The sequence below is a fragment of the Giraffa tippelskirchi genome, chromosome 8 (genome assembly GCF_054371585.1).
Source record: "Giraffa tippelskirchi isolate mGirTip1 chromosome 8, T2T-mGirTip1v1.2.pri, whole genome shotgun sequence".
Classification (NCBI taxonomy): domain Eukaryota; kingdom Metazoa; phylum Chordata; class Mammalia; order Artiodactyla; family Giraffidae; genus Giraffa; species Giraffa tippelskirchi.
Window position 1 is genome coordinate 68,583,248 of NC_137282.1, and position 22,470 is coordinate 68,605,717.

The following is a 22,470-nucleotide window of genomic DNA, read 5'->3' on the forward strand; positions in this document are numbered from 1 at the left end:
GCGACGCGCGCGCGCCGGCGGCTCGTGACCAGAGGTCGCGTGTAGGGGAGCAACGGCCGGCAGGTGGACCCGCGGGCACCGCCAGCTCGGCGGCAGAGTGAGGGAAGGAGGGGGAGGGGCGGATTCCAAGCCAGGCGGGCGACGCGCGCGCGCTGGCGTCTCGTCACCAGAGATCGCGAGTGCGAGAGGCCCGGCCGGCAGGTGGACACGCGGGCACCGCCGGCTCGGCGGCAGAGTCAGGGAAGTGGGGGGAGGGGATAGAGCCCCGTCGGGCTCGTCGACCCGCGGCTCCTGGCGGCTCTGCGGCCGAGTTGGGGAAGGAGGGGGGGAGGGGCAGACTCCCTGACAGCCGGGCGATGCGCGCGCGCCGGCGGCTCGGCGGCACAGGTCGCGAGTGGGGGAGGCCCGGCCGGCAGGTGGACACGCGGGCACCGCCAGCTCGGCGGCAGAGTGAGGAAAGGGGGGGCGGGGCAGACACCTCGACAGCCGGGCGACGCGCGCGCGCTGGCGGCTCGTCACCAGAGGTCGCGAGTGCGAGAGGCCAGGCCGGCAGGTGGACACGCGGGCACCCGCAGCTCGTCGGCAGGGTTAGGGAAGGGGGGGAGGGGATAGAGCCCCGTCCGGCTGGTCGACCCGCGGGCACTGCCAGGCGGGCGACGGGCGCGCGCTGGCGGCTGGGCGGGCGAGGTCGCCAGTGGGAGAGGCCCGGCCGGCAGGTGCCCGCGGGCAACGCCAGCTGGGCGGCAGAGTGAGGGGAGGAGCGGGGGAGGGGCAGACAGCCTGACAGCCGGGCGACGGGCGCGCGCTGGCGGCTCGGCGGGCGAGGTCGCGAGTGGGAGAGCCCCGGTCGCAGGTGGACCCGCGGGCACCCGCAGCTCGTCGACAGAGCTAGGGAAGTGGGGGGAGGTGATAGAGCCCCGTCGGGCTCGTCGACCCGCGGCTCCTGGCGGCTCTGCGGCCGAGTTAGGGAAGGAGGGGGGGAGGGGCAGACTCCCTGACAGCCGGGCGATGCGCGCGCGCCGGCGGCTCGGCGGCACAGGTCGCGAGTGGGGGAGGCCCGGCCGGCAGGTGGACACGCGGGCACCGCCAGCTCGGCGGCAGAGTGAGGAAAGGGGGGGGGAGGGGCAGACACCTAGACAGCCGGGCGACGCGCGCGCGCCGGCGGCTCGTGACCAGAGGTCGCGTGTAGGGGAGCAACGGCCGGCAGGTGGACCCGCGGGCACCGCCAGCTCGGCGGCAGAGTGAGGGAAGGAGGGGGAGGGGCGGATTCCAAGCCAGGCGGGCGACGCGCGCGCGCTGGCGTCTCGTCACCAGAGATCGCGAGTGCGAGAGGCGCGGCCGGCAGGTGGACACGCGGGCACCGCCGGCTCGGCGGCAGAGTCAGGGAAGTGGGGGGAGGGGATAGAGCCCCGTCGGGCTCGTCGACCCGCGGCTCCTGGCGGCTCTGCGGCCGAGTTGGGGAAGGAGGGGGGGAGGGGCAGACTCCCTGACAGCCGGGCGATGCGCGCGCGCCGGCGGCTCGGCGGCACAGGTCGCGAGTGGGGGAGGCCCGGCCAGCAGGTGGACACGCGGGCACCGCCAGCTCGGCGGCAGAGTGAGGAAAGGGGGGGCGGGGCAGACACCTCGACAGCCGGGCGATGCGCGCGCGCTGGCGGCTCGTCACCAGAGGTCGCGAGTGCGAGAGGCCCGGCCGGCAGGTGGACACGGGGGCACCGCCGGCTCGGCGGCAGAGTCAGGGAAGTGGGGGGAGGGGATAGAGCCCCGTCGGGCTCGTCGACCCGCGGCTCCTGGCGGCTCTGCGGCCGAGTTGGGGAAGGAGGGGGGGAGGGGCAGACTCCCTGACAGCCGGGCGATGCGCGCGCGCCGGCGGCTCGGCGGCACAGGTCGCGAGTGGGGGAGGCCCGGCCGGCAGGTGGACACGCGGGCACCGCCAGCTCGGCGGCAGAGTGAGGAAAGGGGGGGCGGGGCAGACACCTCGACAGCCGGGCGACGCGCGCGCGCTGGCGGCTCGTCACCAGAGGTCGGGAGTGCGAGAGGCCAGGCCGGCAGGTGGACACGCGGGCACCCGCAGCTCGTCGGCAGGGTTAGGGAAGGGGGGGAGGGGATAGAGCCCCGTCCGGCTGGTCGACCCGCGGGCACTGCCAGGCGGGCGACGGGCGCGCGCTGGCGGCTGGGCGGGCGAGGTCGCCAGTGGGAGAGGCCCGGCCGGCAGGTGCCCGCGGGCAACGCCAGCTGGGCGGCAGAGTGAGGGGAGGAGCGGGGGAGGGGCAGACAGCCTGACAGCCGGGCGACGGGCGCGCGCTGGCGGCTCGGCGGGCGAGGTCGCGAGTGGGAGAGCCCCGGTCGCAGGTGGCCCCGCGGGCACCCGCAGCTCGTCGACAGAGTTAGGGAAGTGGGGGGAGGGGATAGAGCCCCGTCGGGCTCGTCGACCCGCGGCTCCTGGCGGCTCTGCGGCCGAGTTAGGGAAGGAGGGGGGGAGGGGCAGACTCCCTGACAGCCGGGCGATGCGCGCGCGCCGGCGGCTCGGCGGCACAGGTCGCGAGTGGGGGAGGCCCGGCCGGCAGGTGGACACGCGGGCACCGCCAGCTCGGCGGCAGAGTGAGGAAAGGGGGGGGAGGGGCAGACACCTAGACAGCCGGGCGACGCGCGCGCGCCGGCGGCTCGTGACCAGAGGTCGCGTGTATGGGAGCACCGGCCGGCAGGTGGACCCGCGGGCACCGCCAGCTCGGCGGCAGAGTGAGGGAAGGAGGGGGAGGGGCGGATTCCAAGCCAGGCGGGCGACGCGCGCGCGCTGGCGTCTCGTCACCAGAGATCGCGAGTGCGAGAGGCCCGGCCGGCAGGTGGACACGCGGGCACCGCCGGCTCGGCGGCAGAGTCAGGGAAGTGGGGGGAGGGGATAGAGCCCCGTCGGGCTCGTCGACCCGCGGCTCCTGGCGGCTCTGCGGCCGAGTTGGGGAAGGAGGGGGGAGGGGCAGACTCCCTGACAGCCGGGCGATGCGCGCGCGCCGGCGGCTCGGCGGCACAGGTCGCGAGTGGGGGAGGCCCGGCCGGCAGGTGGACACGCGGGCACCGCCAGCTCGGCGGCAGAGTGAGGAAAGGGGGGGCGGGGCAGACACCTCGACAGCCGGGCGACGCGCGCGCGCTGGCGGCTCGTCACCAGAGGTCGCGAGTGCGAGAGGCCCGGCCGGCAGGTGGACACGGGGGCACCGCCGGCTCGGCGGCAGAGTCAGGGAAGTGGGGGGAGGGGATAGAGCCCCGTCGGGCTCGTCGACCCGCGGCTCCTGGCGGCTCTGCGGCCGAGTTGGGGAAGGAGGGGGGGAGGGGCAGACTCCCTGACAGCCGGGCGATGCGCGCGCGCCGGCGGCTCGGCGGCACAGGTCGCGAGTGGGGGAGGCCCGGCCGGCAGGTGGACACGCGGGCACCGCCAGCTCGGCGGCAGAGTGAGGAAAGGGGGGGCGGGGCAGACACCTCGACAGCCGGGCGACGCGCGCGCGCTGGCGGCTCGTCACCAGAGGTCGCGAGTGCGACAGGCCCGGCCGGCAGGTGGACACGCGGGCACCCGCAGCTCGTCGGCAGGGTTAGGGAAGGGGGGGGAGGGGATAGAGCCCCGTCCGGCTGGTCGACCCGCGGGCACTGCCAGGCGGGCGACGGGCGCGCGCTGGCGGCTGGGCGGGCGAGGTCGCCAGTGGGAGAGGCCCGGCCGGCAGGTGCCCGCGGGCAACGCCAGCTGGGCGGCAGAGTGAGGGGAGGAGCGGGGGAGGGGCAGACAGCCTGACAGCCGGGCGACGGGCGCGCGCTGGCGGCTCGGCGGGCGAGGTCGCGAGTGGGAGAGCCCCGGTCGCAGGTGGCCCCGCGGGCACCCGCAGCTCGTCGACAGAGTTAGGGAAGTGGGGGGAGGGGATAGAGCCCCGTCGGGCTCGTCGACCCGCGGCTCCTGGCGGCTCTGCGGCCGAGTTAGGGAAGGAGGGGGGAGGGGCAGACTCCCTGACAGCCGGGCGATGCGCGCGCGCCGGCGGCTCGGCGGCACAGGTCGCGAGTGGGGGAGGCCCGGCCGGCAGGTGGACACGCGGGCACCGCCAGCTCGGCGGCAGAGTGAGGAAAGGGGGGGGAGGGGCAGACACCTAGACAGCCGGGCGACGCGCGCGCGCCGGCGGCTCGTGACCAGAGGTCGCGTGTAGGGGAGCACCGGCCGGCAGGTGGACCCGCGGGCACCGCCAGCTCGGCGGCAGAGTGAGGGAAGGAGGGGGAGGGGCGGATTCCAAGCCAGGCGGGCGACGCGCGCGCGCTGGCGTCTCGTCACCAGAGATCGCGAGTGCGAGAGGCCCGGCCGGCAGGTGGACACGCGGGCACCGCCGGCTCGGCGGCAGAGTCAGGGAAGTGGGGGGAGGGGATAGAGCCCCGTCGGGCTCGTCGACCCGCGGCTCCTGGCGGCTCTGCGGCCGAGTTGGGGAAGGAGGGGGGGAGGGGCAGACTCCCTGACAGCCGGGCGATGCGCGCGCGCCGGCGGCTCGGCGGCACAGGTCGCGAGTGGGGGAGGCCCGGCCGGCAGGTGGACACGCGGGCACCGCCAGCTCGGCGGCAGAGTGAGGAAAGGGGGGGCGGGGCAGACACCTCGACAGCCGGGCGACGCGCGCGCGCTGGCGGCTCGTCACCAGAGGTCGCGAGTGCGAGAGGCCCGGCCGGCAGGTGGACACGGGGGCACCGCCGGCTCGGCGGCAGAGTCAGGGAAGTGGGGGGAGGGGATAGAGCCCCGTCGGGCTCGTCGACCCGCGGCTCCTGGCGGCTCTGCGGCCGAGTTGGGGAAGGAGGGGGGGAGGGGCAGACTCCCTGACAGCCGGGCGATGCGCGCGCGCCGGCGGCTCGGCGGCACAGGTCGCGAGTGGGGGAGGCCCGGCCGGCAGGTGGACACGCGGGCACCGCCAGCTCGGCGGCAGAGTGAGGAAAGGGGGGGCGGGGCAGACACCTCGACAGCCGGGCGACGCGCGCGCGCTGGCGGCTCGTCACCAGAGGTCGCGAGTGCGACAGGCCCGGCCGGCAGGTGGACACGCGGGCACCCGCAGCTCGTCGGCAGGGTTAGGGAAGGGGGGGGAGGGGATAGAGCCCCGTCCGGCTGGTCGACCCGCGGGCACTGCCAGGCGGGCGACGGGCGCGCGCTGGCGGCTGGGCGGGCGAGGTCGCCAGTGGGAGAGGCCCGGCCGGCAGGTGCCCGCGGGCAACGCCAGCTGGGCGGCAGAGTGAGGGGAGGAGCGGGGGAGGGGCAGACAGCCTGACAGCCGGGCGACGGGCGCGCGCTGGCGGCTCGGCGGGCGAGGTCGCGAGTGGGAGAGCCCCGGTCGCAGGTGGCCCCGCGGGCACCCGCAGCTCGTCGACAGAGTTAGGGAAGTGGGGGGAGGGGATAGAGCCCCGTCGGGCTCGTCGACCCGCGGCTCCTGGCGGCTCTGCGGCCGAGTTAGGGAAGGAGGGGGGGAGGGGCAGACTCCCTGACAGCCGGGCGATGCGCGCGTGCCGGCGGCTCGGCGGCACAGGTCGCGAGTGGGGGAGGCCCGGCCGGCAGGTGGACACGCGGGCACCGCCAGCTCGGCGGCAGAGTGAGGAAAGGGGGGGGAGGGGCAGACACCTAGACAGCCGGGCGACGCGCGCGCGCCGGCGGCTCGTGACCAGAGGTCGCGTGTATGGGAGCACCGGCCGGCAGGTGGACCCGCGGGCAGCGCCAGCTCGGCGGCAGAGTGAGGGAAGGAGGGGGAGGGGCGGATTCCAAGCCAGGCGGGCGACGCGCGCGCGCTGGCGTCTCGTCACCAGAGATCGCGAGTGCGAGAGGCCCGGCCGGCAGGTGGACACGCGGGCACCGCCGGCTCGGCGGCAGAGTCAGGGAAGTGGGGGGAGGGGATAGAGCCCCGTCGGGCTCGTCGACCCGCGGCTCCTGGCGGCTCTGCGGCCGAGTTGGGGAAGGAGGGGTGGAGGGGCAGACTCCCTGACAGCCGGGCGATGCGCGCGCGCCGGCGGCTCGGCGGCACAGGTCGCGAGTGGGGGAGGCCCGGCCGGCAGGTGGACACGCGGGCACCGCCAGCTCGGCGGCAGAGTGAGGAAAGGGGGGGCGGGGCAGACACCTCGACAGCCGGGCGACGCGCGCGCGCTGGCGGCTCGTCACCAGAGGTCGCGAGTGCGACAGGCCCGGCCGGCAGGTGGACACGCGGGCACCCGCAGCTCGTCGGCAGGGTTAGGGAAGGGGGGGGAGGGGATAGAGCCCCGTCCGGCTGGTCGACCCGCGGGCACTGCCAGGCGGGCGACGGGCGCGCGCTGGCGGCTGGGCGGGCGAGGTCGCCAGTGGGAGAGGCCCGGCCGGCAGGTGCCCGCGGGCAACGCCAGCTGGGCGGCAGAGTGAGGGGAGGAGCGGGGGAGGGGCAGACAGCCTGACAGCCGGGCGACGGGCGCGCGCTGGCGGCTCGGCGGGCGAGGTCGCGAGTGGGAGAGCCCCGGTCGCAGGTGGCCCCGCGGGCACCCGCAGCTCGTCGACAGAGTTAGGGAAGTGGGGGGAGGGGATAGAGCCCCGTCGGGCTCGTCGACCCGCGGCTCCTGGCGGCTCTGCGGCCGAGTTAGGGAAGGAGGGGGGGAGGGGCAGACTCCCTGACAGCCGGGCGATGCGCGCGTGCCGGCGGCTCGGCGGCACAGGTCGCGAGTGGGGGAGGCCCGGCCGGCAGGTGGACACGCGGGCACCGCCAGCTCGGCGGCAGAGTGAGGAAAGGGGGGGGAGGGGCAGACACCTAGACAGCCGGGCGACGCGCGCGCGCCGGCGGCTCGTGACCAGAGGTCGCGTGTATGGGAGCACCGGCCGGCAGGTGGACCCGCGGGCAGCGCCAGCTCGGCGGCAGAGTGAGGGAAGGAGGGGGAGGGGCGGATTCCAAGCCAGGCGGGCGACGCGAGCGCGCTGGCGTCTCGTCACCAGAGATCGCGAGTGCGAGAGGCCCGGCCGGCAGGTGGACACGCGGGCACCGCCGGCTCGGCGGCAGAGTCAGGGAAGTGGGGGGAGGGGATAGAGCCCCGTCGGGCTCGTCGACCCGCGGCTCCTGGCGGCTCTGCGGCCGAGTTGGGGAAGGAGGGGGGGAGGGGCAGACTCCCTGACAGCCGGGCGATGCGCGCGCGCCGGCGGCTCGGCGGCACAGGTCGCGAGTGGGGGAGGCCCGGCCGGCAGGTGGACACGCGGGCACCGCCAGCTCGGCGGCAGAGTGAGGAAAGGGGGGGCGGGGCAGACACCTCGACAGCCGGGCGACGCGCGCGCGCTGGCGGCTCGTCACCAGAGGTCGCGAGTGCGAGAGGCCAGGCCGTCAGGTGGACACGCGGGCACCCGCAGCTCGTCGGCAGGGTTAGGGAATGGGGGGAGGGGATAGAGCCCCGTCCGGCTGGTCGACCCGCGGGCACTGCCAGGCGGGCGACGGGCGCGCGCTGGCGGCTGGGCGGGCGAGGTCGCCAGTGGGAGAGGCCCGGCCGGCAGGTGCCCGCGGGCAACGCCAGCTGGGCGGCAGAGTGAGGGGAGGAGCGGGGGAGGGGCCGACAGCCTGACAGCCGGGCGACGGGCGCGCGCTGGCGGCTCGGCGGGCGAGGTCGCGAGTGGGAGAGCCCCGGTCGCAGGTGGCCCCGCGGGCACCCGCAGCTCGTCGACAGAGTTAGGGAAGTGGGGGGAGGGGATAGAGCCCCGTCGGGCTCGTCGACCCGCGGCTCCTGGCGGCTCTGCGGCCGAGTTAGGGAAGGAGGGGGGGAGGGGCAGACTCCCTGACAGCCGGGCGTTGCGCGCGCGCCGGCGGCTCGGCGGCACAGGTCGCGAGTGGGGGAGGCCCGGCCGGCAGGTGGACACGCGGGCACCGCCAGCTCGGCGGCAGAGTGAGGAAAGGGGGGGGAGGGGCAGACACCTAGACAGCCGGGCGATGCGCGCGCGCCGGCGGCTCGTGACCAGAGGTCGCGTGTAGGGGAGCAACGGCCGGCAGGTGGACCCGCGGGCACCGCCAGCTCGGCGGCAGAGTGAGGGAAGGAGGGGGAGGGGCGGATTCCAAGCCAGGCGGGCGACGCGCGCGCGCTGGCGTCTCGTCACCAGAGATCGCGAGAGCGAGAGGCCCGGCCGGCAGGTGGACACGCGGGCACCGCCGGCTCGGCGGCAGAGTCAGGGAAGTGGGGGGAGGGGATAGAGCCCCGTCGGGCTCGTCGACCCGCGGCTCCTGGCGGCTCTGCGGCCGAGTTGGGGAAGGAGGGGGGGAGGGGCAGACTCCCTGACAGCCGGGCGATGCGCGCGCGCCGGCGGCTCGGCGGCACAGGTCGCGAGTGGGGGAGGCCCGGCCGGCAGGTGGACACGCGGGCACCGCCAGCTCGGCGGCAGAGTGAGGAAAGGGGGGGCGGGGCAGACACCTCGACAGCCGGGCGATGCGCGCGCGCTGGCGGCTCGTCACCAGAGGTCGCGAGTGCGAGAGGCCCGGCCGGCAGGTGGACACGGGGGCACCGCCGGCTCGGCGGCAGAGTCAGGGAAGTGGGGGGAGGGGATAGAGCCCCGTCGGGCTCGTCGACCCGCGGCTCCTGGCGGCTCTGCGGCCGAGTTGGGGAAGGAGGGGGGGAGGGGCAGACTCCCTGACAGCCGGGCGATGCGCGCGCGCCGGCGGCTCGGCGGCACAGGTCGCGAGTGGGGGAGGCCCGGCCGGCAGGTGGACACGCGGGCACCGCCAGCTCGGCGGCAGAGTGAGGAAAGGGGGGGCGGGGCAGACACCTCGACAGCCGGGCGACGCGCGCGCGCTGGCGGCTCGTCACCAGAGGTCGCGAGTGCGAGAGGCCAGGCCGGCAGGTGGACACGCGGGCACCCGCAGCTCGTCGGCAGGGTTAGGGAAGGGGGGGAGGGGATAGAGCCCCGTCCGGCTGGTCGACCCGCGGGCACTGCCAGGCGGGCGACGGGCGCGCGCTGGCGGCTGGGCGGGCGAGGTCGCCAGTGGGAGAGGCCCGGCCGGCAGGTGCCCGCGGGCAACGCCAGCTGGGCGGCAGAGTGAGGGGAGGAGCGGGGGAGGGGCAGACAGCCTGACAGCCGGGCGACGGGCGCGCGCTGGCGGCTCGGCGGGCGAGGTCGCGAGTGGGAGAGCCCCGGTCGCAGGTGGACCCGCGGGCACCCGCAGCTCGTCGACAGAGTTAGGGAAGTGGGGGGAGGGGATAGAGCCCCGTCGGGCTCGTCGACCCGCGGCTCCTGGCGGCTCTGCGGCCGAGTTAGGGAAGGAGGGGGGGAGGGGCAGACTCCCTGACAGCCGGGCGATGCGCGCGCGCCGGCGGCTCGGCGGCACAGGTCGCGAGTGGGGGAGGCCCGGCCGGCAGGTGGACACGCGGGCACCGCCAGCTCGGCGGCGGAGTGAGGAAAGGGGGGGGAGGGGCAGACACCTAGACAGCCGGGCGACGCGCGCGCGCCGGCGGCTCGTGACCAGAGGTCGCGTGTAGGGGAGCAACGGCCGGCAGGTGGACCCGCGGGCACCGCCAGCTCGGCGGCAGAGTGAGGGAAGGAGGGGGAGGGGCGGATTCCAAGCCAGGCGGGCGACGCGCGCGCGCTGGCGTCTCGTCACCAGAGATCGCGAGTGCGAGAGGCCCGGCCGGCAGGTGGACACGCGGGCACCGCCGGCTCGGCGGCAGAGTCAGGGAAGTGGGGGGAGGGGATAGAGCCCCGTCGGGCTCGTCGACCCGCGGCTCCTGGCGGCTCTGCGGCCGAGTTGGGGAAGGAGGGGGGGAGGGGCAGACTCCCTGACAGCCGGGCGATGCGCGCGCGCCGGCGGCTCGGCGGCACAGGTCGCGAGTGGGGGAGGCCCGGCCGGCAGGTGGACACGCGGGCACCGCCAGCTCGGCGGCAGAGTGAGGAAAGGGGGGGCGGGGCAGACACCTCGACAGCCGGGCGATGCGCGCGCGCTGGCGGCTCGTCACCAGAGGTCGCGAGTGCGAGAGGCCCGGCCGGCAGGTGGACACGGGGGCACCGCCGGCTCGGCGGCAGAGTCAGGGAAGTGGGGGGAGGGGATAGAGCCCCGTCGGGCTCGTCGACCCGCGGCTCCTGGCGGCTCTGCGGCCGAGTTGGGGAAGGAGGGGGGGAGGGGCAGACTCCCTGACAGCCGGGCGATGCGCGCGCGCCGGCGGCTCGGCGGTACAGGTCGCGAGTGGGGGAGGCCCGGCCGGCAGGTGGACACGCGGGCACCGCCAGCTCGGCGGCAGAGTGAGGAAAGGGGGGGCGGGGCAGACACCTCGACAGCCGGGCGACGCGCGCGCGCTGGCGGCTCGTCACCAGAGGTCGGGAGTGCGAGAGGCCAGGCCGGCAGGTGGACACGCGGGCACCCGCAGCTCGTCGGCAGGGTTAGGGAAGTGGGGGGAGGGGATAGAGCCCCGTCCGGCTGGTCGACCCGCGGGCACTGCCAGGCGGGCGACGGGCGCGCGCTGGCGGCTGGGCGGGCGAGGTCGCCAGTGGGAGAGGCCCGGCCGGCAGGTGCCCGCGGGCAACGCCAGCTGGGCGGCAGAGTGAGGGGAGGAGCGGGGGAGGGGCAGACAGCCTGACAGCCGGGCGACGGGCGCGCGCTGGCGGCTCGGCGGGCGAGGTCGCGAGTGGGAGAGCCCCGGTCGCAGGTGGCCCCGCGGACACCCGCAGCTCGTCGACAGAGTTAGGGAAGTGGGGGGAGGGGATAGAGCCCCGTCGGGCTCGTCGACCCGCGGCTCCTGGCGGCTCTGCGGCCGAGTTAGGGAAGGAGGGGGGGAGGGGCAGACTCCCTGACAGCCGGGCGATGCGCGCGCGCCGGCGGCTCGGCGGCACAGGTCGCGAGTGGGGGAGGCCCGGCCGGCAGGTGGACACGCGGGCACCGCCAGCTCGGCGGCAGAGTGAGGAAAGGGGGGGAGGGGCAGACACCTAGACAGCCGGGCGACGCGCGCGCGCCGGCGGCTCGTGACCAGAGGTCGCGTGTATGGGAGCACCGGCCGGCAGGTGGACCCGCGGGCAGCGCCAGCTCGGCGGCAGAGTGAGGGAAGGAGGGGGAGGGGCGGATTCCAAGCCAGGCGGGCGACGCGAGCGCGCTGGCGTCTCGTCACCAGAGATCGCGAGTGCGAGAGGCCCGGCCGGCAGGTGGACACGCGGGCACCGCCGGCTCGGCGGCAGAGTCAGGGAAGTGGGGGGAGGGGATAGAGCCCCGTCGGGCTCGTCGACCCGCGGCTCCTGGCGGCTCTGCGGCCGAGTTGGGGAAGGAGGGGGGGAGGGGCAGACTCCCTGACAGCCGGGCGATGCGCGCGCGCCGGCGGCTCGGCGGCACAGGTCGCGAGTGGGGGAGGCCCGGCCGGCAGGTGGACACGCGGGCACCGCCAGCTCGGCGGCAGAGTGAGGAAAGGGGGGGCGGGGCAGACACCTCGACAGCCGGGCGACGCGCGCGCGCTGGCGGCTCGTCACCAGAGGTCGCGAGTGCGAGAGGCCAGGCCGGCAGGTGGACACGCGGGCACCCGCAGCTCTTCGGCAGGGTTAGGGAATGGGGGGAGGGGATAGAGCCCCGTCCGGCTGGTCGACCCGCGGGCACTGCCAGGCGGGCGACGGGCGCGCGCTGGCGGCTGGGCGGGCGAGGTCGCCAGTGGGAGAGGCCCGGCCGGCAGGTGCCCGCGGGCAACGCCAGCTGGGCGGCAGAGTGAGGGGAGGAGCGGGGGAGGGGCCGACAGCCTGACAGCCGGGCGACGGGCGCGCGCTGGCGGCTCGGCGGGCGAGGTCGCGAGTGGGAGAGCCCCGGTCGCAGGTGGCCCCGCGGGCACCCGCAGCTCGTCGACAGAGTTAGGGAAGTGGGGGGAGGGGATAGAGCCCCGTCGGGCTCGTCGACCCGCGGCTCCTGGCGGCTCTGCGGCCGAGTTAGGGAAGGAGGGGGGGAGGGGCAGACTCCCTGACAGCCGGGCGATGCGCGCGCGCCGGCGGCTCGGCGGCACAGGTCGCGAGTGGGGGAGGCCCGGCCGGCAGGTGGACACGCGGGCACCGCCAGCTCGGCGGCAGAGTGAGGAAAGGGGGGGGAGGGGCAGACACCTAGACAGCCGGGCGACGCGCGCGCGCCGGCGGCTCGTGACCAGAGGTCGCGTGTAGGGGAGCAACGGCCGGCAGGTGGACCCGCGGGCACCGCCAGCTCGGCGGCAGAGTGAGGGAAGGAGGGGGAGGGGCGGATTCCAAGCCAGGCGGGCGACGCGCGCGCGCTGGCGTCTCGTCACCAGAGATCACGAGAGCGAGAGGCCCGGCCGACAGGTGGACACGCGGGCACCGCCGGCTCGGCGGCAGAGTCAGGGAAGTGGGGGGAGGGGATAGAGCCCCGTCGGGCTCGTCGACCCGCGGCTCCTGGCGGCTCTGCGGCCGAGTTGGGGAAGGAGGGGGGGAGGGGCAGACTCCCTGACAGCCGGGCGATGCGCGCGCGCCGGCGGCTCGGCGGCACAGGTCGCGAGTGGGGGAGGCCCGGCCGGCAGGTGGACACGCGGGCACCGCCAGCTCGGCGGCAGAGTGAGGAAAGGGGGGGCGGGGCAGACACCTCGACAGCCGGGCGATGCGCGCGCGCTGGCGGCTCGTCACCAGAGGTCGCGAGTGCGAGAGGCCCGGCCGGCAGGTGGACACGGGGGCACCGCCGGCTCGGCGGCAGAGTCAGGGAAGTGGGGGGAGGGGATAGAGCCCCGTCGGGCTCGTCGACCCGCGGCTCCTGGCGGCTCTGCGGCCGAGTTGGGGAAGGAGGGGGGGAGGGGCAGACTCCCTGACAGCCGGGCGATGCGCGCGCGCCGGCGGCTCGGCGGCACAGGTCGCGAGAGGGGGAGGCCCGGCCGGCAGGTGGACACGCGGGCACCGCCAGCTCGGCGGCAGAGTGAGGAAAGGGGGGGCGGGGCAGACACCTCGACAGCCGGGCGACGCGCGCGCGCTGGCGGCTCGTCACCAGAGGTCGCGAGTGCGAGAGGCCAGGCCGGCAGGTGGACACGCGGGCACCCGCAGCTCGTCGGCAGGGTTAGGGAAGGGGGGGAGGGGATAGAGCCCCGTCCGGCTGGTCGACCCGCGGGCACTGCCAGGCGGGCGACGGGCGCGCGCTGGCGGCTGGGCGGGCGAGGTCGCCAGTGGGAGAGGCCCGGCCGGCAGGTGCCCGCGGGCAACGCCAGCTGGGCGGCAGAGTGAGGGGAGGAGCGGGGGAGGGGCAGACAGCCTGACAGCCGGGCGACGGGCGCGCGCTGGCGGCTCGGCGGGCGAGGTCGCGAGTGGGAGAGCCCCGGTCGCAGGTGGACCCGCGGGCACCCGCAGCTCGTCGACAGAGTTAGGGAAGTGGGGGGAGGGGATAGAGCCCCGTCGGGCTCGTCGACCCGCGGCTCCTGGCGGCTCTGCGGCCGAGTTAGGGAAGGAGGGGGGGAGGGGCAGACTCCCTGACAGCCGGGCGATGCGCGCGCGCCGGCGGCTCGGCGGCACAGGTCGCGAGTGGGGGAGGCCCGGCCGGCAGGTGGACACGCGGGCACCGCCAGCTCGGCGGCAGAGTGAGGAAAGGGGGGGGAGGGGCAGACACCTAGACAGCCGGGCGACGCGCGCGCGCCGGCGGCTCGTGACCAGAGGTCGCGTGTAGGGGAGCAACGGCCGGCAGGTGGACCCGCGGGCACCGCCAGCTCGGCGGCAGAGTGAGGGAAGGAGGGGGAGGGGCGGATTCCAAGCCAGGCGGGCGACGCGCGCGCGCTGGCGTCTCGTCACCAGAGATCGCGAGTGCGAGAGGCCCGGCCGGCAGGTGGACACGCGGGCACCGCCGGCTCGGCGGCAGAGTCAGGGAAGTGGGGGGAGGGGATAGAGCCCCGTCGGGCTCGTCGACCCGCGGCTCCTGGCGGCTCTGCGGCCGAGTTGGGGAAGGAGGGGGGGAGGGGCAGACTCCCTGACAGCCGGGCGATGCGCGCGCGCCGGCGGCTCGGCGGCACAGGTCGCGAGTGGGGGAGGCCCGGCCGGCAGGTGGACACGCGGGCACCGCCAGCTCGGCGGCAGAGTGAGGAAAGGGGGGGCGGGGCAGACACCTCGACAGCCGGGCGATGCGCGCGCGCTGGCGGCTCGTCACCAGAGGTCGCGAGTGCGAGAGGCCCGGCCGGCAGGTGGACACGGGGGCACCGCCGGCTCGGCGGCAGAGTCAGGGAAGTGGGGGGAGGGGATAGAGCCCCGTCGGGCTCGTCGACCCGCGGCTCCTGGCGGCTCTGCGGCCGAGTTGGGGAAGGAGGGGGGGAGGGGCAGACTCCCTGACAGCCGGGCGATGCGCGCGCGCCGGCGGCTCGGCGGCACAGGTCGCGAGTGGGGGAGGCCCGGCCGGCAGGTGGACACGCGGGCACCGCCAGCTCGGCGGCAGAGTGAGGAAAGGGGGGGCGGGGCAGACACCTCGACAGCCGGGCGACGCGCGCGCGCTGGCGGCTCGTCACCAGAGGTCGCGAGTGCGAGAGGCCAGGCCGGCAGGTGGACACGCGGGCACCCGCAGCTCGTCGGCAGGGTTAGGGAAGGGGGGGAGGGGATAGAGCGCCGTCCGGCTGGTCGACCCGCGGGCACTGCCAGGCGGGCGACGGGCGCGCGCTGGCGGCTGGGCGGGCGAGGTCGCCAGTGGGAGAGGCCCGGCCGGCAGGTGCCCGCGGGCAACGCCAGCTGGGCGGCAGAGTGAGGGGAGGAGCGGGGGAGGGGCAGACAGCCTGACAGCCGGGCGACGGGCGCGCGCTGGCGGCTCGGCGGGCGAGGTCGCGAGTGGGAGAGCCCCGGTCGCAGGTGGCCCCGCGGGCACCCGCAGCTCGTCGACAGAGTTAGGGAAGTGGGGGGAGGGGATAGAGCCCCGTCGGGCTCGTCGACCCGCGGCTCCTGGCGGCTCTGCGGCCGAGTTAGGGAAGGAGGGGGGAGGGGCAGACTCCCTGACAGCCGGGCGATGCGCGCGCGCCGGCGGCTCGGCGGCACAGGTCGCGAGTGGGGGAGGCCCGGCCGGCAGGTGGACACGCGGGCACCGCCAGCTCGGCGGCAGAGTGAGGAAAGGGGGGGGAGGGGCAGACACCTAGACAGCCGGGCGACGCGCGCGCGCCGGCGGCTCGTGACCAGAGGTCGCGTGTAGGGGAGCAACGGCCGGCAGGTGGACCCGCGGGCACCGCCAGCTCGGCGGCAGAGTGAGGGAAGGAGGGGGAGGGGCGGATTCCAAGCCAGGCGGGCGACGCGCGCGCGCTGGCGTCTCGTCACCAGAGATCGCGAGTGCGAGAGGCCCGGCCGGCAGGTGGACACGCGGGCACCGCCGGCTCGGCGGCAGAGTCAGGGAAGTGGGGGGAGGGGATAGAGCCCCGTCGGGCTCGTCGACCCGCGGCTCCTGGCGGCTCTGCGGCCGAGTTGGGGAAGGAGGGGGGGAGGGGCAGACTCCCTGACAGCCGGGCGATGCGCGCGCGCCGGCGGCTCGGCGGCACAGGTCGCGAGTGGGGGAGGCCCGGCCGGCAGGTGGACACGCGGGCACCGCCAGCTCGGCGGCAGAGTGAGGAAAGGGGGGGCGGGGCAGACACCTCGACAGCCGGGCGATGCGCGCGCGCTGGCGGCTCGTCACCAGAGGTCGCGAGTGCGAGAGGCCCGGCCGGCAGGTGGACACGGGGGCACCGCCGGCTCGGCGGCAGAGTCAGGGAAGTGGGGGGAGGGGATAGAGCCCCGTCGGGCTCGTCGACCCGCGGCTCCTGGCGGCTCTGCGGCCGAGTTGGGGAAGGAGGGGGGGAGGGGCAGACTCCCTGACAGCCGGGCGATGCGCGCGCGCCGGCGGCTCGGCGGCACAGGTCGCGAGTGGGGGAGGCCCGGCCGGCAGGTGGACACGCGGGCACCGCCAGCTCGGCGGCAGAGTGAGGAAAGGGGGGGCGGGGCAGACACCTCGACAGCCGGGCGACGCGCGCGCGCTGGCGGCTCGTCACCAGAGGTCGGGAGTGCGAGAGGCCAGGCCGGCAGGTGGACACGCGGGCACCCGCAGCTCGTCGGCAGGGTTAGGGAAGGGAGGGAGGGGATAGAGCCCCGTCCGGCTGGTCGACCCGCGGGCACTGCCAGGCGGGCGACGGGCGCGCGCTGGCGGCTGGGCGGGCGAGGTCGCCAGTGGGAGAGGCCCGGCCGGCAGGTGCCCGCGGGCAACGCCAGCTGGGCGGCAGAGTGAGGGGAGGAGCGGGGGAGGGGCAGACAGCCTGACAGCCGGGCGACGGGCGCGCGCTGGCGGCTCGGCGGGCGAGGTCGCGAGTGGGAGAGCCCCGGTCGCAGGTGGCCCCGCGGGCACCCGCAGCTCGTCGACAGAGTTAGGGAAGTGGGGGGAGGGGATAGAGCCCCGTCGGGCTCGTCGACCCGCGGCTCCTGGCGGCTCTGCGGCCGAGTTAGGGAAGGAGGGGGGGAGGGGCAGACTCCCTGACAGCCGGGCGATGCGCGCGCGCCGGCGGCTCGGCGGCACAGGTCGCGAGTGGGGGAGGCCCGGCCGGCAGGTGGACACGCGGGCACCGCCAGCTCGGCGGCAGAGTGAGGAAAGGGGGGGGAGGGGCAGACACCTAGACAGCCGGGCGACGCGCGCGCGCCGGCGGCTCGTGACCAGAGGTCGCGTGTAGGGGAGCAACGGCCGGCAGGTGGACCCGCGGGCACCGCCAGCTCGGCGGCAGAGTGAGGGAAGGAGGGGGAGGGGCGGATTCCAAGCCAGGCGGGCGACGCGCGCGCGCTGGCGTCTCGTCACCAGAGATCGCGAGTGCGAGAGGCCCGGCCGGCAGGTGGACACGCGGGCACCGCCGGCTCGGCGGCAGAGTCAGGGAAGTGGGGGGAGGGGATAGAGCCCCGTCGGGCTCGTCGACCCGCGGCTCCTGGCGGCTCTGCGGCCGAGTTGGGGAAGGAGGGGGGGAGGGGCAGACTCCCTGACAGCCGGGCGATGCGCGCGCGCCGGCGGCTCGGCGGCACAGGTCGCGAGTGGGGGAGGCCCGGCCGGCAGGTGGACACGCGGGCACCGCCAGCTCGGCGGCAGAGTGAGGAAAGGGGGGGCGGGGCAGACACCTCGACAGCCGGGCGACGCGCGCGCGCTGGCGGCTCGTCACCAGAGGTCGCGAGTGCGAGAGGCCAGGCCGGCAGGTGGACACGCGGGCACCCGCAGCTCGTCGGCAGGGTTAGGGAAGGGGGGGAGGGGATAGAGCCCCGTCCGGCTGGTCGACCCGCGGGCACTGCCAGGCGGGCGACGGGCGCGCGCTGGCGGCTGGGCGGGCGAGGTCGCCAGTGGGAGAGGCCCGGCCGGCAGGTGCCCGCGGGCAACGCCAGCTGGGCGGCAGAGTGAGGGGAGGAGCGGGGGAGGGGCAGACAGCCTGACAGCCGGGCGACGGGCGCGCGCTGGCGGCTCGGCGGGCGAGGTCGCGAGTGGGAGAGCCCCGGTCGCAGGTGGACCCGCGGGCACCCGCAGCTCGTCGACAGAGCTAGGGAAGTGGGGGGAGGGGATAGAGCCCCGTCGGGCTCGTCGACCCGCGGCTCCTGGCGGCTCTGCGGCCGAGTTAGGGAAGGAGGGGGGGAGGGGCAGACTCCCTGACAGCCGGGCGATGCGCGCGCGCCGGCGGCTCGGCGGCACAGGTCGCGAGTGGGGGAGGCCCGGCCGGCAGGTGGACACGCGGGCACCGCCAGCTCGGCGGCAGAGTGAGGAAAGGGGGGGGAGGGGCAGACACCTAGACAGCCGGGCGACGCGCGCGCGCCGGCGGCTCGTGACCAGAGGTCGCGTGTAGGGGAGCACCGGCCGGCAGGTGGACCCGCGGGCACCGCCAGCTCGGCGGCAGAGTGAGGGAAGGAGGGGGAGGGGCGGATTCCAAGCCAGGCGGGCGACGCGCGCGCGCTGGCGTCTCGTCACCAGAGATCGCGAGTGCGAGAGGCCCGGCCGGCAGGTGGACACGCGGGCACCGCCGGCTCGGCGGCAGAGTCAGGGAAGTGGGGGGAGGGGATAGAGCCCCGTCGGGCTCGTCGACCCGCGGCTCCTGGCGGCTCTGCGGCCGAGTTGGGGAAGGAGGGGGGGAGGGGCAGACTCCCTGACAGCCGGGCGATGCGCGCGCGCCGGCGGCTCGGCGGCACAGGTCGCGAGTGGGGGAGGCCCGGCCGGCAGGTGGACACGCGGGCACCGCCAGCTCGGCGGCAGAGTGAGGAAAGGGGGGGCGGGGCAGACACCTCGACAGCCGGGCGATGCGCGCGCGCTGGCGGCTCGTCACCAGAGGTCGCGAGTGCGAGAGGCCCGGCCGGCAGGTGGACACGCGGGCACCGCCAGCTCGGCGGCAGAGTGAGGAAAGGGGGGGCGGGGCAGACACCTCGACAGCCGGGCGACGCGCGCGCGCTGGCGGCTCGTCACCAGAGGTCGCGAGTGCGAGAGGCCCGGCCGGCAGGTGGACACGGGGGCACCGCCGGCTCGGCGGCAGAGTCAGGGAAGTGGGGGGAGGGGATAGAGCCCCGTCGGGCTCGTCGACCCGCGGCTCCTGGCGGCTCTGCGGCCGAGTTGGGGAAGGAGGGGGGGAGGGGCAGACTCCCTGACAGCCGGGCGATGCGCGCGCGCCGGCGGCTCGGTGGCACAGGTCGCGAGTGGGGGAGGCCCGGCCGGCAGGTGGACACGCGGGCACCGCCAGCTCGGCGGCAGAGTGAGGAAAGGGGGGGCGGGGCAGACACCTCGACAGCCGGGCGACGCGCGCGCGCTGGCGGCTCGTCACCAGAGGTCGCGAGTGCGACAGGCCCGGCCGGCAGGTGGACACGCGGGCACCCGCAGCTCGTCGGCAGGGTTAGGGAAGGGGGGGGAGGGGATAGAGCCCCGTCCGGCTGGTCGACCCGCGGGCACTGCCAGGCGGGCGACGGGCGCGCGCTGGCGGCTGGGCGGGCGAGGTCGCCAGTGGGAGAGGCCCGGCCGGCAGGTGCCCGCGGGCAACGCCAGCTGGGCGGCAGAGTGAGGGGAGGAGCGGGGGAGGGGCAGACAGCCTGACAGCCGGGCGACGGGCGCGCGCTGGCGGCTCGGCGGGCGAGGTCGCGAGTGGGAGAGCCCCGGTCGCAGGTGGCCCCGCGGGCACCCGCAGCTCGTCGACAGAGTTAGGGAAGTGGGGGGAGGGGATAGAGCCCCGTCGGGCTCGTCGACCCGCGGCTCCTGGCGGCTCTGCGGCCGAGTTAGGGAAGGAGGGGGGGAGGGGCAGACTCCCTGACAGCCGGGCGATGCGCGCGCGCCGGCGGCTCGGCGGCACAGGTCGCGAGTGGGGGAGGCCCGGCCGGCAGGTGGACACGCGGGCACCGCCAGCTCGGCGGCAGAGTGAGGAAAGGGGGGGGAGGGGCAGACACCTAGACAGCCGGGCGACGCGCGCGCGCCGGCGGCTCGTGACCAGAGGTCGCGTGTAGGGGAGCACCGGCCGGCAGGTGGACCCGCGGGCACCGCCAGCTCGGCGGCAGAGTGAGGGAAGGAGGGGGAGGGGCGGATTCCAAGCCAGGCAGGCGACGCGCGCGCGCTGGCGTCTCGTCACCAGAGATCGCGAGTGCGAGAGGCCCGGCCGGCAGGTGGACACGCGGGCACCGCCGGCTCGGCGGCAGAGTCAGGGAAGTGGGGGGAGGGGATAGAGCCCCGTCGGGCTCGTCGACCCGCGGCTCCTGGCGGCTCTGCGGCCGAGTTGGGGAAGGAGGGGGGGAGGGGCAGACTCCCTGACAGCCGGGCGATGCGCGCGCGCCGGCGGCTCGGCGGCACAGGTCGCGAGTGGGGGAGGCCCGGCCGGCAGGTGGACACGCGGGCACCGCCAGCTCGGCGGCAGAGTGAGGAAAGGGGGGGCGGGGCAGACACCTCGACAGCCGGGCGACGCGCGCGCGCTGGCGGCTCGTCACCAGAGGTCGCGAGTGCGAGAGGCCCGGCCGGCAGGTGGACACGGGGGCACCGCCGGCTCGGCGGCAGAGTCAGGGAAGTGGGGGGAGGGGATAGAGCCCCGTCGGGCTCGTCGACCCGCGGCTCCTGGCGGCTCTGCGGCCGAGTTGGGGAAGGAGGGGGGGAGGGGCAGACTCCCTGACAGCCGGGCGATGCGCGCGCGCCGGCGGCTCGGCGGCACAGGTCGCGAGTGGGGGAGGCCCGGCCGGCAGGTGGACACGCGGGCACCGCCAGCTCGGCGGCAGAGTGAGGAAAGGGGGGGCGGGGCAGACACCTCGACAGCCGGGCGACGCGCGCGCGCTGGCGGCTCGTCACCAGAGGTCGCGAGTGCGACAGGCCCGGCCGGCAGGTGGACACGCGGGCACCCGCAGCTCGTCGGCAGGGTTAGGGAAGGGGGGGGAGGGGATAGAGCCCCGTCCGGCTGGTCGACCCGCGGGCACTGCCAGGCGGGCGACGGGCGCGCGCTGGCGGCTGGGCGGGCGAGGTCGCCAGTGGGAGAGGCCCGGCCGGCAGGTGCCCGCGGGCAACGCCAGCTGGGCGGCAGAGTGAGGGGAGGAGCGGGGGAGGGGCAGACAGCCTGACAGCCGGGCGACGGGCGCGCGCTGGCGGCTCGGCGGGCGAGGTCGCGAGTGGGAGAGCCCCGGTCGCAGGTGGCCCCGCGGGCACCCGCAGCTCGTCGACAGAGTTAGGGAAGTGGGGGGAGGGGATAGAGCCCCGTCGGGCTCGTCGACCCGCGGCTCCTGGCGGCTCTGCGGCCGAGTTAGGGAAGGAGGGGGGGAGGGGCAGACTCCCTGACATCCGGGCGATGCGCGCGCGCCGGCGGCTCGGCGGCACAGGTCGCGAGTGGGGGAGGCCCGGCCGGCAGGTGGACACGCGGGCACCGCCAGCTCGGCGGCAGAGTGAGGAAAGGGGGGGGAGGGGCAGACACCTAGACAGCCGGGCGACGCGCGCGCGCCGGCGGCTCGTGACCAGAGGTCGCGTGTATGGGAGCACCGGCCGGCAGGTGGACCCGCGGGCAGCGCCAGCTCGGCGGCAGAGTGAGGGAAGGAGGGGGAGGGGCGGATTCCAAGCCAGGCGGGCGACGCGAGCGCGCTGGCGTCTCGTCACCAGAGATCGCGAGTGCGAGAGGCCCGGCCGGCAGGTGGACACGCGGGCACCGCCGGCTCGGCGGCAGAGTCAGGGAAGTGGGGGGAGGGGATAGAGCCCCGTCGGGCTCGTCGACCCGCGGCTCCTGGCGGCTCTGCGGCCGAGTTGGGGAAGGAGGGGGGGAGGGGCAGACTCCCTGACAGCCGGGCGATGCGCGCGCGCCTGCGGCTCGGCGGCACAGGTCGCGAGTGGGGGAGGCCCGGCCGGCAGGTGGACACGCGGGCACCGCCAGCTCGGCGGCAGAGTGAGGAAAGGGGGGGCGGGGCAGACACCTCGACAGCCGGGCGACGCGCGCGCGCTGGCGGCTCGTCACCAGAGGTCGCGACTGCGAGAGGCCAGGCCGGCAGGTGGACACGCGGGCACCCGCAGCTCGTCGGCAGGGTTAGGGAATGGGGGGAGGGGATAGAGCCCCGTCCGGCTGGTCGACCCGCGGGCACTGCCAGGCGGGCGACGGGCGCGCGCTGGCGGCTGGGCGGGCGAGGTCGCCAGTGGGAGAGGCCCGGCCGGCAGGTGCCCGCGGGCAACGCCAGCTGGGCGGCAGAGTGAGGGGAGGAGCGGGGGAGGGGCCGACAGCCTGACAGCCGGGCGACGGGCGCGCGCTGGCGGCTCGGCGGGCGAGGTCGCGAGTGGGAGAGCCCCGGTCGCAGGTGGCCCCGCGGGCACCCGCAGCTCGTCGACAGAGTTAGGGAAGTGGGGGGAGGGGATAGAGCCCCGTCGGGCTCGTCGACCCGCGGCTCCTGGCGGCTCTGCGGCCGAGTTAGGGAAGGAGGGGGGGAGGGGCAGACTCCCTGACAGCCGGGCGATGCGCGCGCGCCGGCGGCTCGGCGGCACAGGTCGCGAGTGGGGGAGGCCCGGCCGGCAGGTGGACACGCGGGCACCGCCAGCTCGGCGGCAGAGTGAGGAAAGGGGGGGGAGGGGCAGACACCTAGACAGCCGGGCGACGCGCGCGCGCCGGCGGCTCGTGACCAGAGGTCGCGTGTAGGGGAGCAACGGCCGGCAGGTGGACCCGCGGGCACCGCCAGCTCGGCGGCAGAGTGAGGGAAGGAGGGGGAGGGGCGGATTCCAAGCCAGGCGGGCGACGCGCGCGCGCTGGCGTCTCGTCACCAGAGATCGCGAGTGCGAGAGGCCCGGCCGGCAGGTGGACACGCGGGCACCGCCGGCTCGGCGGCAGAGTCAGGGAAGTGGGGGGAGGGGATAGAGCCCCGTCGGGCTCGTCGACCCGCGGCTCCTGGCGGCTCTGCGGCCGAGTTGGGGAAGGAGGGGGGGAGGGGCAGACTCCCTGACAGCCGGGCGATGCGCGCGCGCCGGCGGCTCGGCGGCACAGGTCGCGAGTGGGGGAGGCCCGGCCGGCAGGTGGACACGCGGGCACCGCCAGCTCGGCGGCAGAGTGAGGAAAGGGGGGGCGGGGCAGACACCTCGACAGCCGGGCGATGCGCGCGCGCTGGCGGCTCGTCACCAG